We start from the raw sequence: 5,343 nt of genomic DNA, 5'->3' as shown, positions 1-5,343 counted from the left end.
TCATAATCTGATATGGAGACTGCTGTAATAAGCCCTTACTTGGTCTTCAATGATTCTTTTTTTTCCTCAACTTGTTCCATTTTCCATTTGAAACCCAGTGTCCTTTCCAAAAAAGAAAAATGAAAACTGCTTTTCTTGCTGTTGCTTACATGCAGCAATAATTGCACATGCCCAGGGAAATGACTTTGCTCTCTGATGTGGCAAATAAAAGCTCAACAACCTTGCCCAGCCTCCTTTCCACCTTCTTTGCCTCATGTCTCCTCACACTATTCCATAGTTACAATAATTTCTTTCTCTTCCTTAAACGTGATATCTTTTTCTCATTAAAAAAAACCAAAAACCCAAAAACAACAACAAAAAACTGGTATCCAATCTCTCTGAGCTCTCTATCCCCATTTACTGAAATCAGAATAGTCCTTTTACTTATGATATAAATTGCAACCCCTCCATACAACAGTCATTGGTAGGGAGATTATTCCTTCTTTCCATTCTTCTATCTACTCTTGCAGTTGGCATGCTGAATTTTATTTTCCTTAATTTATTGGTTTTCCAACCTATGTATCTTTTTTTTTCTTTTTTTTCACTTTTTTCTATATTTATCAGGGATATTGGCCTATAATTTTCTTTTCTTGTAGTGTTCATGTCTGGTTTTGGTTTCAGGGTAATCATAGCCTCATAATATGAATGTGAGAGATTTTTGCTCCTCTTCTACTTTTTGGGGAAGAGTTTGAAAAGAACTGGTATTAATTTTTCTTTAAAGGTTTAGTAGTCGGGGCTTCCCTGGTGGTGCAGTGGTTGCGCGTCCGCCTGCCGATGCAGGGGAACCGGGTTTGCGCCCCGGTCTGGGAGGATCCCACATGCCGCGGAGCGGCTGGGCCCGTGAGCCATGGCCGCTGAGCCTGAGCGTCCGGAGCCTGTGCTCTGCAAAGGTTTAGTAGAATTCACCAGCAAAACCATCTAATGATGGACTTTTGTTTATTGGGAGATGTTTAGTTACTGATTCAATGCCTTTACTAGTAATCTGTTCAGATTTTTTATTTCTTCATGATTTACTCTTCGTAGGTTGCATGTTTCTAGACATTTATCCATTTCTTCTAGGTTGTACAACTTGGTGTACAATTGTTAATACAGTCCTTTGTATTTCCCATGATCCTTTGTATTTCTGTGGTATCAGATACACATTTCTGATTTTATTCATCTGAGTCCTCTCCTTTTCTTGGTGAGTCTAGCTAAAGTGTCCTCTATCTTTTTTTAATCTTTTCAAAAAACCAGCTCTTAATTTCATTTATCATTTCTGTTGTCTTTTTAGTCTCTACTTCATTTATTTTCACTCTGATCTTTGTTGTTTCCTTCCTTCTACTAACTTTGAGCTTAGTTTGTTGTTCTTTTTTTAGTTTCTTGAGGTTTAAAGTTCGGTTGTTTATTTGAGATCTTTCTTGTTTCTTAATGTAGGCATTTATTGCTATGCTATTAACTCCCTCTTAGAACTGATTTTGCTGCATCTCATAAGTTTTTGTCTGCTGCATTTCCATTTTCATTTCTCTCCAGATATTTTTTAAATTTTTCTTTCTTCTTTGACTTCTTAGTTGTTTAGTAGCATGCTGTTTAATCTTCACATATTTGTGAATTTTCCAGTTTTTTGTAATTGATTTCTAGTTTCATACCATTGTGGTTAGAAAAGAAGTTTGATATAATTTCAATCTTCTTAAATCTATTGACTTGTTTTGTGACCTAATATATGATCTATCCTGAACAACTTTCCATGTGTGCTTGAGAAGATTGTGTATTCTGCTGCTTGTGGATGGAAGGCCTGTAAGTGCCTGTTAAGTCCACCTGGTCTAATGTGTTGCTCAAGTCAAATGTTTCCTTATTGATTTTCTATCTGGATGATCTATTCATTGATGAAAGTAGGGTATTGATGTCTCCTACTCTTATTGTATTGCTTTCTATTTCTCCCTTTAGATCTGTTAATATGTACTTTATATAAGCCTAAGTTTCAAAATGAACAGTATATGTTATTAGTTGTATGTACTTTGTAAAAACTTCCCCTTTAAAAATTTTTGGTACATAGTAGACTAGCAGCAAATATCACCAAGCTAATAAATGATTTTATAGTAGAGAATAATAATAAGATTTGCATGGAATTGGCATATATTCAAAATTTATCTCAGAAAGCAACGATATACACTATAAGTTACCTAGTTGGAGGCCATAAAATCTGAAAAAAAGACTTGCTTTAATGCAAAAGCAATCATTTACTCACATAATAGCAAGGAAAAGTTACATTGTTATAAAATTCTTATTACCATACTGAAAAAGACTTGTAGAAATTAATTTTCACAGTACGGATTTATAACAAAACTGACATTTCAATGTCAAAAATGCTAACTGAGTCTTGGGTAAATGCAAGATGTCTTGTTGGAATAATTAATCCTGCAGATAAAGTATCTGATGTTTGATTAATAAAATCAGAATATCAGGTTAGGGTAAAGGTTACTGAAAAAAGAAAAGAATTTTCTCCTTAACATTACTGTCACACACAATTTTGATACAAGTATTTTTTCCCAGACTATTTTCTATGCATATTATTCTGATTAGGAATTTTGTTTAATTTATCTTTTAAATTTTAATCAGTGTTTTTCAAACTTCAGAGTACATATGAGTCACCTGGAGATACTGCTAGCAATATAGAGTCTGATTTAGTAGGTATGAGGTAGAGCCCAGGTTTCCACATTTCTAGTAGCCTCTTAGGTGATTCCAATGCTGGTGGTCGGAGGACTACACTTTGAATAGAGAGGATTTAGGGCAGTGGTTCCAAATGTTGTTGCACATTAGTATAACCAGATGATTTTTTAAAACTACTGGTTCCTGAACAACAAAAGCAAAAATCAACAAATGAGACTACATCAAAGTCAAAAGCTTTTGCATAGCAAAAGAAACAATTAACAAAATGAAAAGACAACATACAGAATGGGAGAAAAATTTTGCAAACCATGTATCAGATAGGGGTTATATCTAAGATATATGAAGAACTCATACAAATTAAAGAATAACAACAGAAAAACAATCTGATTTAAAAAATGAGCAGCAGGCACATGAAAAGATGCTCAACATCACAAATCATCAGGGAATTGCAAATAAAAGCCACAATGAGACATCACTTCACACCTGTTAGAATGGCTCTTGTCAAGAAGACAAGAGACAACAGGGGCTGGTGAGGATGTGGAGAAAATGGAAGCCTTATACACTTTTCATGGGAATGCAAATTGGTCCAACCACTATGGAAAACAATATGGAGGTTACTCATAAAATTAAAAGTATATCTACCATATGATCCAAAAATTACACTTTTGAGTATATACCCAAAGGAAATGAAAATCAGATTTTGAAGAGATATATACACTTTCATGTTTACTGCAACATTATTAACAATAGGCAAGATATGGAAACAACCTAAATGGTCATCAACAGAAAAATGGATAAAAAAGGTGTGGCATATATATATATATATATATATATATATATATACAATGGAATATTATTCAATCATAAGAAAGAAGGATATTCTGCCATTTGTGAAAACATGGATGAACCTTGAGCACATTATGCTAAGTGAGATAAGTCAGACTGAGAAAGACAGATACCATATACTATCACTTATCTGTGGAATCTAAAAGTATCAAACTCATAAAAAACACAGAGCAAAATGGTGGTTACCAGGGGGTGGAGGATGGAGTGATTGATTAATGTGTTTAAAGGTACAAACTTTCAATAAGTAGTAAATAAGCCATAGAGATCTAATGCACAGTATAATGAATATAGACAACAATGTTGTACTATAATCATCAAACTTGCTAAGAGACTGAAACTTAATTATCCCAACTATTAACAAGAAAGGATAATTATGTAATGTGATAGAGGTGTTAAATATTGCTACAACAACAATCATATTGTACCATATAAATGTATCAAATTAACACTTCATACACCTTAAATTTACACGATGCTATATGTCAAATATATTAAATTAAAGATGGGTCCATTTCAATTGTAAATGTAGATATAGAAATCCTAAATAAAATATTTACTAATTAAATTTTTGAAAATACCTACTGGTGCCTGGCTCTCATTGCAAGACACTTTGATTTAATCAGTACGAGATGTTACCTGGACATTGTGATTTTTTTTTAAACTCTCAGATGTTTCCAATAGAGAGCAAATTGGGGAAAGCACCAGTTTAGGAGATGTTTAAAACCATTGCATACTTATTTTCTCACAAAATGTAAGTTAATTCTTTATTGTGGTTATTTTCATATTTTGTAGTATGTATATGAAACAATATTTGGATAAAACTATAAGATATCAATTAATCCATGATATTTCACCAAAAATGTACATAAGTGATGAAAATACACATTATATGGTGGCTCTTCTGTAGTGAATGTACAGGGAAATACACGTCAATTTGACTAATAAATAAAGTTGTGGCTCACTAAAAATATTATGTCAGCACATACACATGTACACACAAATAATTATTAACCAGAATAATGGTTGTTGACTGGAAATTATAGGGAAAGACAATCCTCTTATATCAAGTGACTCTCAGGCATTTACACCCTCACCTTTTCCCCACCTACACCATCTTCTTCAGGTGTTTACATCAAACTGGAGTGAAACAATTTTTCCAGAAGCAGATGGCTAGAGTGGCTTGCAGGATGGTTGCTAGGGAAACCTAATACTGGGTTGTGACAGAAAGCCAATTCTCTCCTCCTATGCAGTTTTAGTTTATGGGTGCTCCTTAATTTATGGCAGGAAAATGACATATCTCTGAGATGCTTCCAATTGCTAAGACTCTACAGGGCTGGGGTTCTGAACTTGGAAATCCATGGATGAGTTCCAGGTAGTAGGTAAGTATGTTTATATAAACAATTTAAAGGGAATAGAAGACATCACAACTCATTACATACTTAAATGTGTATGGGAATCACTGGATTTTAAGAACCACTCCTTTAGAGGGATAACTGCATTCAAGTGCCACTTTACAGACAGAGACCCTGAAGCAGAAGAAAACAAAATGGCCATTTCTGATAGAAATATTTATTTTTTCCTACTTTATCCTTGAGTGGTAAACTTAGCTATTGTCAGGAGTGAGGAAAGTTAATATCTTTTATTCAAAACTATTTGCATGGGGCTTCCCTGGTGGCGCAGTGGTTGAGAGTCCGCCTGCCGATGCAGGGGACACAGGTTCGTGCCCCGGTCCGGGAAGATCCCACATGCCACAGAGCGGCTGGGCCCGTGAGCCATGGCCGCTGAGCCTGTGCGTCCGGAGCCTGTGCTCCA

This window comes from Physeter macrocephalus, chromosome 18 (genome assembly GCF_002837175.3).
Source record: "Physeter macrocephalus isolate SW-GA chromosome 18, ASM283717v5, whole genome shotgun sequence".
NCBI classification, from domain to species: Eukaryota; Metazoa; Chordata; class Mammalia; order Artiodactyla; family Physeteridae; genus Physeter; species Physeter macrocephalus.
The sequence above is the reverse complement of the archived record's forward strand: the minus strand, read 5'-3'. Positions refer to the sequence as shown.